This window comes from Canis lupus, chromosome 30, assembly GCF_048164855.1.
Source record: "Canis lupus baileyi chromosome 30, mCanLup2.hap1, whole genome shotgun sequence".
In the NCBI taxonomy this organism is placed as follows: Eukaryota; Metazoa; Chordata; class Mammalia; order Carnivora; family Canidae; genus Canis; species Canis lupus.
In genome coordinates, this window is record NC_132867.1 from 31,988,374 (window position 1) to 32,002,501 (window position 14,128).

Here is a 14,128-nt window from a genome sequence, read left to right on the forward strand (position 1 = left end):
TAAGCGGTTGACCCCTTCAGGGTCGTGGGCTCCATGATCAATGGGGAGTCTGCTTGAGGATTCTCTTCTCTCCCTCTCCCCTTGCATGCCCCTCTGTATTTTTTTTTTTTAAGATTTTATTTTTTTATTCATAAGAGACAGAGACAGAGGGAGAAGCAGGCTCCCTGTGGGGGGGTGGTCCAATGTGGGTTTCAATCCCAAGACCCCAAGATCACCCCCTGAGCCAAAGACAGACACTTAACCAACTAAGCCACCCAGGTGCACCCACCCCCTTTTCTAAAATAAATAAATCTTAAAAAAAAAAAAAAAGTAGTGCTGCCCCCAGTGCTTGTATACAGTAGGTACTCAATAAATAGTAGCCATTGTTTTTTTTTAATAGTAGCCACTGTTACACGCAACATAATCTCATGAGTATGACTTTAACTCCACAAACTGAGGTCAGCAACAAATGTCCCTTCCTCTGTGCCAGATTGCCCAATAAAGTATTCGTCAAAGGCCACAAACATAGGAAAAATAACTTCTTCGAACAACTTGACATTTTTAAAATGAACCATCATGGGCGGGGCAGCAGATAGCCGGGCAGGGAGATGAGCAAATGGTCAACCTTCCTTGCATTCATTTTACATTTCAGCATATTTTTTTAAATATTTTATTTATTTATTCATGAGAGATATGGAGAGAGAAGCAGAGACATACAGGAAGAAACAGGGTCCCCACGGGGAGCCAGATGCTGGACTTGATCCCCCGACCCCAAGATCACGACCTGAGCCGAAGGCAGATGCTCACCCACTGAGCCACCCAGGGGCCCCTACATTTCAGTATTTTTCAATTATTGTCAGTAACACCGTGAGGGAGTGATCACCATATTTTCGGTTCTCAGTGCCCCCAGAGATCTGTAGTCGGGGGGCTAAGTCTCGAGACAGGGGGGAAAGTGATTCCCAGTTGAGCAGGCTCCCCTCCCTACACGTACAGTGACAGAAGGGCTCTACTTGTGGGAGCACCTGGATCAGGGGGCATGTCCATCCCTGCTCTGGACACTCAGCATTCTTTTTGCCCCCCCTCCCCACCTTGCACCTGAATCTCCTTCACGTGACTGAGGCATCTCCCACTTTGCAAATGTGAACCCCTCCCTCTTTCTGGGGGCTCCAGAAGCTGCATGCTCGGTTCCCAGCCCCTTCGCTGCTGGGCTATAGGCACGCAAGCTTGGCTCCAGCCCAGCTTTGATTTAGGAGATGGGTGGCAGCGGCAGAGGCAGGGGTTCTGGGAGAAGTGGCCAGCGGCCAGGGGGTCACCCCAGCATCAGTGACGTCCCCACCAGCCTGGGTCTGATTTGGACATTGCTCCTGCCTGGGTCCCCGCCGAGGCTGTTTCCCCCAACCCTTCCAGAGAAATCTCTGAGCTCCTCTATATCATCCTGAGAAACTCCTTTTCTGCTTATATCAGCTGGAATCAGTTTCTAATGTTTGCAGCTAAAACCCTGAGCAGGGGGCACCTGGGTGACTCAGTCCATTAAGCGTCTGCCTTCAGCTCTGGTCATGATCTTGGGGTCCTGGGATCGAGCCGCGCGTTAGGCTCCCTGCTCGATGGGGAGTCTGCTTCTCCCTTTCTCTCTGCTCCACCCCACCCTGCTCTTGTGCTCTCTCTCCCTCTCTTTCTCCCTCTCAAATAAATAAATAAAATCTTTAACAATTAAATAAAGGGGCACCTGGGTGGCCTAGTGCTTGATCATCTGCCTTCAGCTCAGGACGTTATCCCAGGGTCCTAGGGTTGAGTCCCACATCGGGCTCCTTGCATGTGAGCTTCTCCCTCTGCCTGTGTCTCTGACTCTCTCTCTGCATCTCTCATGAATAAATAAAATCTTAAAAAAAAAAAAAAAGAAGAAGAAGAAGAAAGATTCCTATTTGACTTCCACTTTCCGCAATATGGCTAACTAGGCTACCTCCTTGACCCTCAGACAAAATCAACTGAAATGCTGGCTGTAATGTTTAAAAAAAAAAAAAAAAAATTTCGGATGTTTCCTAACAAAGAAGGGAGGAATATTCAAAGGACAAAAGCTACAGCAGCTAACCAAGTGCCACTTTTCACCTGGAGGGCATTTGACAAACCCTGCAGGTATCAGCCCCTCACAAGGACCGAGGAGACAGAGGACAAAGACCAGGGCTCACCCGAGGTGGGAGCTAAAGGAGCCTTCTCCCCATAAATCTGAAATCCCAAAGAGCCACCCCCACTGTGTCAGGGCCACTGGAATAAATGAATCCCATCCCGCCTCCACGTGTGTTTCCTTGCGTTGCCATAACAAAGTCCCACAAACTTGGTGACTTAACAGAAGCCTATTTTCTCACAGTTCAAGGGACCAGAAATCCAAAATCAGTATCACTAGGCTGAATTCAAGATGTTGAAAAGTCTTCAGAGGTTTTGGGGGACGATGTATTCCTTCTTCTTGCAAATGGCAGCGTCCCTGGGCTGGTGGCAGTGTCTCTCCTGTCTCTGCTTCTGTATTCACATGACCTTCTCCCTTCTGTCTCTCTCTTATGAGGACACTTGTGGTTTGCCTGTGAGCCCCACCCAGATAATCCAAGAAATTTCCCCATCTCAAGAAACCCAATTTGAGCACATCTGCAAAGACCCTGTTTCCAAATAAAGTCACATTCACAGGTGTCAGGGATTAGGATCTGGCATCTCTGGGGTTATTGTTCAGCCTACCACACATCCCTACCACCGACTACAGCATTTCAGTTGATACTGAGGGAGCTTTTGTCTTGGTTTTGATCGTGTTTTCTGCTTGAAGGGGCAAAATACATCTTTCCTGAAAAGTGCTCTAAAGATTTACAGCCCTAGATCACACTGTCCGTCCAGGTGGTCAAGTAACAGGGTTAGCTGTTAGAAATCATGAAACACAAGAGGAAAGCATGGTGTCCAAGAGCCAGCAGAAGCAGCAGGCAGTTCATCAGACCCACAAAGACTTCAGAACCGGCCATAAACAGAATAGACAGCATGCTTAGTGCAGTTAGATACATGTAAGGGGCACTGATCGCGTCCAGAATGCACAAGAGGCTGGATCATTCAGCTTTACTGGGGTAGCACATGAATCCCAAATATCAGCAACTTCTTCATTCTAGGATCTAGGCTAAAGGACATGCTACGTGAGGGAAGAAATGCCAACCCCACAGAGGTTCTTAGAGCTTCTGCTTGGACGTGGGGCGGGTCACTTCTGTCCACATTCCTTGGTCAAAGACATGACCAAGGCCAATGTCAATAGAGTGGAGAAGTACTCCTCCCCAGGGAGGAACTGCAAGTCATATAGCAACAACCAGGAATGTATAATCCTCTTACAAGGAAGGGAGTGAACAATTGGGACCAGTAATTATGATCTGCTACAGACAAAAAGAACCAAATTGATTTGAGGGGTGGGATGCAAGTAGACCTGTAGAAATGAAAAATACAATAGTTGACATTTAAAAGTCAGAGGATGAGTTTAACCACGGATTAGACACAGTTGAAGAGAGAGAAAACTTAGGGTTCAGAGAAACAGAACTATTAGGTTGTGTGTATTTATAAAGAGGGAAGGAAATTTGTTTTAAGGAATCAGCTCACAGGACTGTGGAGGCCGACAAGTCCAAAATACATAAGGCAGACTGACAGGGTAGAGACCTAGGGAAGAACTGACATTTAGTTGAGTCCAAAAGCAGCCTCAAGGAAGGATGACTTCTTCCACGAAGACCTCAATCTTTTTTCTCTTAAGGTCTTCAACTGATTGGATGAGGCCCACCCACATGATAGAGGGTAATTTGCTTTATTCAAAGTCTACTGATTTAAACGCTAATTTCACCTAAAAAATATCTTCACAGCAACATTAAGACATGTTTGATCAGATAGCTGGGTACTATGGCCCAGCCAATTTGACACATAAAATTAGCCACTGGAAGGGTAGATCTGACATGAATATCAAGGATGCAATATAGAGAAACGTAGGATAGAAAATATGAGAGGTTGGGGCCCCTGCGTGGCTCAGTGGTTGAGCATCTGCCTTCAGCTCAGGTCGTGATCCCAGGGTCCTGGGATCGAGTCCCACATCGGGCTCCCCACAGGGAGCCTGCTTCTCCCTCTGCCTGTGTCTCTGCCTCTCTCTCTGTGTCTCTCATGAATAAATAGATAAAAATCTTTTTTAAAAAAAAAAAGAAAATATGAGAGGTTAATATATAAGACATATGATGGGTAGAGATAATCTATTAATGTCTGATCACAACCTCAGAGGAGAGGTAAGAGAGGATGAGGCAACAGCACTATCTGAATATTTGAAAAAACAACGGCTGATTAAAGACACCAGTCTATGGGACACCTGGGTGGCTCGGTGGTTGGGCGCCTGCCTTTGGCTCGGGTCGTGATCCTGGATCCTGGATCAGGTCCCACATCGGGCTCCCTGCGATGAGCCTGCTTCTCCCTCTGCCTGTGTCTCTGCCTCTCTCTCTCAGTCTGTGTCTCATGAATGAATAAATAAATCTTAAAAAAAAAAAAAAAAAAAAAAGACACCAGTCTACCATATCAGGAGTCCCAACAAATCCCAAGCTGGACAAATAAGAAAAAAAATCACATTAAAAAAAAAAGGGGGGGAATCCCTGGGTGGCTCAGCGGTTTGGCCCCCTGCCTTTGGCCCAGGGCATGATCCTGGAGTCCCGGGATCAAGTCCCACGTCGGGCTCCCTGCATGGAGCCTGCTTCTCCCTCTGTGTCTCTGCCTCTCACACATCTCTGTGTTTCTCATGAATAAATAAATAAAATCTTAAAAAAAAAAAAAAAGGAAAGAAATCACATCAGAGTGAATTTGACAGGATGTCAGAAACAGAGAAGGTAGATGACCTTCAAAGGAAGAACAATATTAAGTTTACAGATTATTTCTCAGCAGTTTTAATAGAACCCCGAAGTGGGTGGAATACGTTCCAAGTGCTTCAAAAATCTTGGCTGACTTAGAACTGCATATCCTGCAAATTTTGTATCCCTCCAGGAAAGGGGACAAAATACTCAGACAAACAAAAGTTGAGAGCGTTTGACATCAAAAGGTCTTTATCAGATAAAGTTCTAACGGGCGTATGTTAGGCAGAAGGATACTATTCCCACACCGAAGTTACGACACGTAAGAAGAAAAGAGGAAAGAAACTGGTAAATTCGTGAGAAAACCTAAACAAACACTGACTGCATGAAACAGCAATAATATATTCTGGGTTGGCAATGCAACAACTTAAACCCAAGAAGGCAAACAACTGCAGATAATGTGACCTAATGTTCCTGTTGTGTTAGGGCACCTGGGTGGCTCAGTGGTTGAGCGTCTGTCTGCCTTTGATTCAGGGCGTGATCCTAGAGACCCTGGATCAAGGCCCACATCGGGCTCCCTGCAGGGAGCCTGCTTCTCCCTCTGCCTGTGTCTCTGCCTCTCTCTGTGTGTCTCTAACGAATAGATAAATAAAATATTTAAGAAAAATGTTCCTGTTGTGTTTCAGAGAAGAATAATGGCAGTGGTTCATTTGAGACATGGATAAGTTAAGTATGTTAAGATTTCGAGAGTAACCTCATCACTAGAGAAGTGCTTCCCAACTGGGGACAGTTTCGACCCCAGGGATCGTGTGACAATGTCTGGGAACGTTTTTGGTTGTCAAACCTGGAGGGGTGTTACTGGCCCCCGGTGAATAGAAGCTAGGAAAGGGCAAAGCATCCAACAATGCACAAGACAGCCAACACACAACAAAGAATTATCCAGCCCAAAATATCAATAGAGGAGAGGTTGAGAAGCTCTGTACTACAAGGAAAAGCAGAGTAAGAAAAATGACTCAGTCAAGAGATTACACTGACAAAAAAGAAGAGATCTTATTTAAAAAAAAAAAAAAAAGACAGAACAAATGGAAAACATAAGTAAGGGCAGCCCTGGAAGCTCAGCGGTTTAGCGCCTGCCTTCAGTCCAGGGCCTGATCCTGGAGACCCGGGATCAAGTCCCACATCAGGGAGCCTGCTTCTCCCTCTGCCTGTGTCTCTGCCTCTCTCTCTCTCTCTCTCTCTCTGTGCCTCTCATGAATAAATGAATAAAATCTTAAAAAAAAGAAAACATAAGTAATATAATAGAAATACATCAAAAAGTAAAAGGACTAAGTGATCCAGTAGAAGATAAAATGGTCAGTGTGTATTTTTAAAATGATTGTAAAATTGTACCTGTTTCTAAAAGACCCAGAGAAAACATACACACATAGAAAAATTGGAAGTAGCAAGAGGACAAAGGATATGCCAGGCAAATCCTCACCAAGAAAGCCAATTTCATTACATCAACATCATACAAAGAAGATGTTAAGGCACAAAGCATCTTCATAAGAAGCTTCGGTTCATCGGGAAGGTAAAGTGGTTCTAAACATGCACACACTGCACAGCACAGCTTCAAAAGAGATAAAAATGGACAGAGCCACAGGAGAGCCAGACAAATTCACTGTCATATTGAGATAGTGATAATGGCTACGACTTGTGTCACGCTGACAGCAAGCCAGACGCTGTGCTGGGCACGTTACCAATTCTGTTGTCTGTTGACTCTAAAATGCCACCAGTTATGACGCACCATTAGTATTTGAACTAAGAAAAAAGGAAGAGGGGCGCCTGGGTGGCCCAGTCGGTTATGCATCTGACTCTTAATCTCGGCTCAGATCTTGATCTCAGGGTGGAGAGTTCAAGGCCTGTGTTGGGCTCCACACTGAGTGTGGAGACTACTCTTTAAAAAGTAGAAGAGGGGATTCCTGGGTGGCTCAGGGGTTTAGCGCCGGCCTTCGGCCCAGGGCATGATCCTGGAGACCTGGGATCGAGTCCCACATGGGGCTCCCTGCATGGAGCCTGCTTCCCCCCCCCCCGCCTGTGTCTCTGCCTCTCTCTGTGTGTGTCTTTCATGAATAAATAAAATCTTTAAAAATAAAAAAATTAAAAATAAATAAAAAATAAAAAGTAGAAGAAAAATGGGACACCTGGGTGGCTCAGCGATTGAGCATCTGCCTTTGGCTCAGGGTGTGATCCCAGAGTCCCAGGATCGAGTCGCCATCGAGTCCCTGCATGGAGCCTGCTTCTCCCTCTGCCTTGTGTCTCTGCCTCTCTCTCTGTGTCTCTCATGAGCAAATAAATAAATAAATAATTTAAAAAATAAGTAGGAGAAAGAAAGAAGAGAAGAAAGAAAGAAAGAAAGAAAGAAAGAAAGAAAGAAAGAAAGAAAGAAAGAAAGAAAGAAAGAAAATGAAATCCCTTTTTCTACACGGTGCAACTATTTGGGGTGTCTCCCTTTCAAATGCACTAGAAACTTTTTTTTTTTTTGCTTTTTTTTAAAGATTTTTAATTATTTGAGAGAGAAAGCACAGGCAGAGTGGGGGAGGGAGAGGGAGCAGACTCCCTGCTGAGCACAGAGCCCGACATGGGGCTCGATCCCAGGACCCCAGGATCTTGATCTGAGCTGAAGGCAGATGTTTAACTGACTGAGCCACCCAGGTGGCACCCCTTCCTTTTATTTTCTTTTTTAATTAAGTGATATTATTGACAAAGTTATCATGTATTAAGTGCTTACTGTGTGCCAGGCTTTGTGGTTTATTATCTCACCTACGCTCTGTGTGGAACCTTCGGCAGGAACCTCTGAAACGGTGTGACAGCATGAGTTCCTCCTCCGCGATCTGTGACCAGGGAGGTGGCCTGTGCCCTGCAGGTAGTCAGGGTGGGTTGTGCTGCCTCGTTGAATGTCTGGAGCCCAGCCCTGGTGAGGAGGATGTGGGCAACTGGCTGCTGAGCTGCAAACTTTGCAGCGAGGCAACTGGGGGGAAGCCCACTTACATGGGGAATGTGTCCTGTTTGTTCCAAAGGCCGCTGAGGGCAGCCAGCCAGCCGAGCCACCTTCCCCTCCTCCGGGTCCTTCCCCTGGGAACCCAGCCTGATGGGAGAGGAACTCAGTACACTTCCTTGGGGGGCTCCTGTCCTGCTGCCCTGAGCCCCCAAAGTGTCTGTTTCCCCTCCCACTCCTGTGGCCCCATCACCACCACCCAGGGAGCTGTAGAAATGCCAATGCCCAGCTTGCCCTGACCCATTAATTCCGGCTCTCTGGGGCGATATCCAGGCATCACTATCTTATAAAGTTCCCTCAGGTTATTCCGACGTGCAACCCAGACGGAGAACCACTGCTCTCTTAGAGCATCTGTGCTATTGTTCAAGAAAAAAACCATAGGCCCAAGATGGCGTCTCTGAGGCCAAGTCGCCAACCTGGGGCTTGATACGTGATCTAACTGCAGTTCCAACCGCCCCCAGAAACGGAGTCTCAACTGGTCAGTCAGGGCCAAGGTGTCTGCCATGTGGGCCCCTTCGGTCCCCCCAAAGGAAGATGAGATCATCTGCTTGATAAGACCCCTTACTCTACCCCCCGAAGGGGAAGCCTTACCTGCAACAGTCCTTTGCTTCCAGTAATAATTTTCTTGCCCACCCTCCTTCCTTCCATAACATCCTACCATTTGGTACAACTCCTCAGAGCGCCCTTCTACTTGTAGATGGGGTGCCGCACCATTCTGGAATCACTTAACAAAGCCAGTGAGATCTTCAAATTTACTTGGTTGAGTTTTTGTTAATAACAGCAGGTTGTGGGACGCCTGGGTGGCTCAGTGGTTGAGCCTTTGGCTCAGGTCGTGATCCTGGGGTCCTGGGATTGAGTCCCGCATCAGGCTCCCCACAGGGAACCTGCTTCTCCCTTTGGCTGTGTCTCTGCCTCTCTCTGTGTCTCTCATGAGTAAATAAATAAAATCTTTTTAAAATATAAATAAATAACAGTAGGTTGTGAGTACCTGCTGACCTGTACTCCCTGTGTCTTCCTGTTCTCTAGCCTTCAAAGGGAGTACTCTTGCTTTGATTACGCAGCTAACACGGCCCACCCACCACCCTGTGCTTTTCTAGGAAGGTCAGAGGTCATCTGGGGTTGTGAGCATCTCAAGCAGTCACCGCCCCCCTCCCCCTGCACTGCTTCAGGCTTTGGAGGTGCTCACTACTGGGTCGTCTGGGAAGCAGTTCTTGGCGCTGCTTCTACCCCTTTCCCTGGGCCAGTACCTGTCCCAGAGCCTGGTACTAAGAAATATCTATTGAATCACTGGCTAATAAAAAAAAAAAAAAAAAATGGTGAACTGAAGCCTTCTTGAATATGTGAGGGTGACACATAGGGACGAAGTCTAGAGTCATAAGCACATGCAGATGAAACAGAGCTGATTCTGCTCAGATTAAGTAAGTTCACAGAACACCATAAATCACATGAAAGACAGCAACAAATCCAGTGAAAAGTGTCCAGGTCAAAAAAGGGAGGGGGGGTATTCTTTCAGGTTATCCTGATTCCTTTTACATTGAGTTGAAGTTGCTTTTCAGATCCAACTGCATATCAGAAGTCACTAAGAATTTTACAGCGTCTCCATCCATTCCCCATTCTTAATATTTTGGTGTCTCATTGCTAAATGTAGCGTCTAATTTAGTCCACAGTGGAAGAACCCGTTGGAATCACCCCCTCAATGGCAAACTCTGTTTTGGGTTTTTTTTTTAATATTTTATTTATTTATTCATGAGAGACACAGAGAAAGAGGCTGAGACATAGGCAGAGGGAGAGAAGCAGGCTTCCTGCAGGGACTCTGATGTGGAACTCGATCCCAGAATCCCGGGATTATGACCTGAGCCAAAGGCAGACGCTCAACCACTGAGCCACCCAGACGTCCCAAAAACTGTTTTAATGTTAAAAGCCATCTTGGAGCCCAAGGACTAATCATGGAATATTTTCAGGAATGAGCTTTTAAAATTTAGCTCTTTGGCTGTTTAGATAAGCCCACCATCAAGGAGTTTCTAGAACCATATTGGGTCAAATATTCTCAGTCCTTGTTGAATGCTCTGATCACCCTCCTTAGAGGCAGATGTGAGAATTTAAGGGTTGCTGTGCCCCTAGATTTGTTATTTTCCCCAAAGATTGGCTCTACTGGTTCATGCCACGATGGGCTCCTGAGACTACCACCATCACTTGGCGTTTGCTTGTGGCTTCTGTCATCGGAAGTCACACCTAATTTCTCAGGTTTCATTCTCACCAAAAGGCGAGGAAGACACAAACAGAGCTACATAAGGGTGGATTGGACACTATGGAAGAAAAGTTAAGTTAAACAAAAATCACTATTTTCCCTTTCTTTTTCTAGCCTTCCAGAAGTTTCACTCATGGAACTAACTCAGGGCTAGAAAACACAGTCTTTTTTTTTTTTTTTTTAGAAAACACAGTCTTAAAAAGTGACAACAGATTGGATTTGCCAAACAAAACCAGGGAATGCTCATACTTGGATGGCTCCTATATGAAACTGAAAGAGGTTTTTGTGGCTAATAACACCCAGCACGGCCTCCAGGAAGCCACATAGACATGCAATACTAATATCGGTGCAAAGAACACAGGAAGTTCTCCATGAACCCTCAAGGGGGTTGGTGGCCCTCCTCTGTCCTGCCCAGCATCCTGTGTGAACTGCAATTTCAGTAGTTTAAAAAATAATAATAATAACGGCTTTCCTGAGATGTAATTCAGACACTACACAATGTACTCATTTGAAGCATATTATAAAATTATAATATTATAAATGCAAACATTTTCAGCATATTCACAAAGCTGAGCAGCTGTCACCACTATCCACTTGCAGAACATTTTCATCTCCCTATAAAGAGGTCCCCTACCCATTAGCAGTCCCTCCGCATTCCTCCCTCCCGTCTCAGCCCTTAAGAACTACTAATCTGGTGTCAATGGATTTGCCTATTCTGGACATTTAAATATAAGTGGAATCCATACAGTATGTGATCCTCTTTCACTTAACATAATATTCCCGAGAGTCATCCATGCTGTACAGTGTGTAGCCACACTTCATTTGCTTTTATTGCTGTTTATTGCTTGGTCATCATATCATTGTATGGATAGACCATATTGTGCTTAGCCATTCTCCAGCTGGTGATCACTTGGACCACTTCCACTGTTTGATCCCATGAATAAAACTGCTATGCACATTTGTGTACAGGTCTTTTGTGTGGACATGTGTCTTCGGTTCTCTTGGGTAGATACCTAGGAGTGGAATTGCTGGGTCATATGAGAATTTTATGTTTAGCTGTTTGATCAACTGCCGGAGTGTTTTCCTAAGCAGTTTCATACTTTTTAGCAATCTTTCTGAAACTGTGCCCCATAGGGTTAATGAGGTTAAACCTGTCACCAGCAAGACCCCTCCTAGCCCCCTTCTTCACAGGAATGTTAACTTCATCTTTGAGAGGCAATTAAGAAGAGCTCCAGTGACCTAGATCATTTTGAGCTCGACCACTGACTCATACCTGTGTGATGGGCCAGGGAGTATCCCAGGCACCTCTACCTCATTATAATGTTAAAATCCCCACCCAAAAAGGAGGACAAGCTTCATTCACATAACACAGGATGTGTGTATAGGCATGTTTTCTAAGCATACCTGTGCAACTCTATGCCCATTTTTACATATGATGACAAACTACCCCTTTCTGAATCTTCATCCTAACCCCAAATAAAAGATACCCACTCACCCTTACTCAGTGAGTCACAACTTTGGATGTTATTCTCCATGATCTCTGATTTGCTGTAGATAAAGTATCCTTTGTGTGACAATTCCACGCGGTGTAGTCCGTACCTGAGACTCACCAAGGAGCAAACTCACATTAGTTCATTTCCACAGCATCTGTCCCCACTGTTAATTATTAGAACAGCAGGACCATATTCTGTTTTCACCCTTGTCTCCTCAGCCCTTGGAATCACAAAGTTGTGTTAAATAACAAAAATCCAACCGGTACATTTTACAGATCGAATTGGCCTTGTTGAATGATTCCTGAGTCGGGCAACATCCCATCTAGCAAGAAGAGGAATTGCACAAAATGGAAAGTTTATGTAGAAGGAGGGTGGGGGCAAGAAAGTTATTAGCAGACAAACAGGATTGTTCCAGGCAAGGATTTCCCTTTGGGGGAGAAGTAGGGGGTCTTACCCTGAACATGACCTCATCTCCCTTTGGGGGACTGAGAGAGCCCTTGTGGCAGACTCGTTGGCCCTGACAGAAAAAAACCCTGACCAGTTAAGACTACATTTCTGGGGGAGGTTGAAACCACAATTAGATCTGGTATTAAGCCCCAATTTGGGAACTGTTGTCTAAATGACACCATCTGGGGCCTGTGGTTTTCTTTTTAACAGGTGCTAACAGATGTCTGATGAGACTTCTGCCAATTTCAAGTTCTCTATTTTTTGAGGCCCATCTTCCTCGGTCCATAATGACCTTGACATCACTGTGAGATAGAAAAACAGTTCTTGGTAAAACTTGACATTTTTTGCTCCCTCTTTCCAAGCTAACGCCTTATTACTGCTTCCTTAATTATTCTTTTCCCTCTTAGAAGTTCTGATGCCAGCCGTTTGGCTGGTCCAGAGCTGTCAGGGTTTCCCTTCATGGGCTCTGTGTCTTCATTGGCCTCATTTAGGGGAAGTGATGGGTGGAAGGGTACACAAGGGGATCTGTATCCAGGCTGGCTTCTAGGAACATGAGAGGGGAGAAGAGCAGGAGGGAATTTCCCAAAATTGAATTCAGTGGATCCGAGAGATATACACTCTTGATTCTCCTTGAAAAGGACAGAGGATAAACACTGAAAGACAGAGTGGCTGGCTGGTGAGCTGACTCAATATATCAGTATTGGCTAAATCTCATGAGTGCTTTTTCAACTCAAAGTCTCCATCTCCAGCAAGTCTCTCTAAACTCAAAATTATTCTCTGGGCCATGGTTAATGGATTCTCTGCATTGTGCATCACACCGGAGAATTTAATGATGTGAGGACTCTGATCTGCAGTTTCCTGGGTTTCCTTCACCCTCACCCCCTTGGCGGTTCTCCAAGAGCCTCCTCGCCCCTGCATTTCTCAGGGTAATCACAGGGGCTGGCTCTGTAGGCAGGGCTGCAAAGTCTTCTAGCTTCACAGCGGGGGCTCCTTCCAGCGCCCCACCTTTACTACGCCCCATCTCTGGCTTTGATTTGCCTGGCGACATGTAACCCCATCTGTCCTTTCCTGTCAGTCTCTGTGATGGCGAGCCAGAAGCAGAAACAGCAGGTGAATAGTTTTGCTTCCCGTTGGGTCTCCACTTACAAAACACCTTCTACCCCGGGGCAATGGGCCCGCCCCTCTTTGTTCTTCCCCTTTCTCAAGAGCTCACAAAGATTCTTGGCTCATTCTGGTGCTGGGATCTCAGTTACCACTCTTGTTAGAAGTTTCTAGCCCCTTGGAAACACTTGCCTTTGGCAATATGCCCACTCAGAATCTAAATTTAGAGCGGATCCTCCTTGGGTCTGGGCTCAAAAACCCTCAACAGGTAACTATTTATTTATGACTCTCCTCTTTCATCTTTACATGTAACTATATAGCCAGAATTCCAATTCTTAGGACCTCTTCCTCTCTACTCGATGGTAGCCTCGATGGTAGCCCCAATTTATTCTAAAACATTTGCAGCTGACTTTTCTATAATCTATGATTTCTGCACCTCTCAGCTTTCCCATGACTGGGCCATCATGGAAGCTGTTTCTTCCCTTGGTCCACAAAAGCATCAGGCATTCATTACAGCATGGCATTAATCAGGCAGTAGGATGGCAATAATGTGGTAGGCTACATAATGTCCCTCCCTCCACCCCAAAAGATATCCAGGTCCTAATCCCTGGAATCTGTGAATGTGACTTTATTTGGGGGGGGGGGGGGAAGGTCTTTGCAAATGGGATTAAATTCAATATCTCGAGATAAAGGCTTTATCCTGTATAATTGTAGTGGGCCCTAATGCCCTTACGGTTCTAAGCCACACAGTCGGTGGCACTTTGTGTTACTTTAAAAATAAAACTATCAGTTATTTTACCAGCAAAAGCTGGATTTATTTGGGAATGGCAGAGAATTGCAATGCAAAACCATTGGCAAGTCTGGAAAATAAAGGAGAGAACCCTCTTCTATAGAGAAAGACGGGGAGGTGGGCAGGGCTGTTGTAAAAAAAAAGCCCATTGGAGTAAATTTTCAGAGCTAGAAGAATAGTGGCTTTTCATTGGCTGAGCTGTGACTG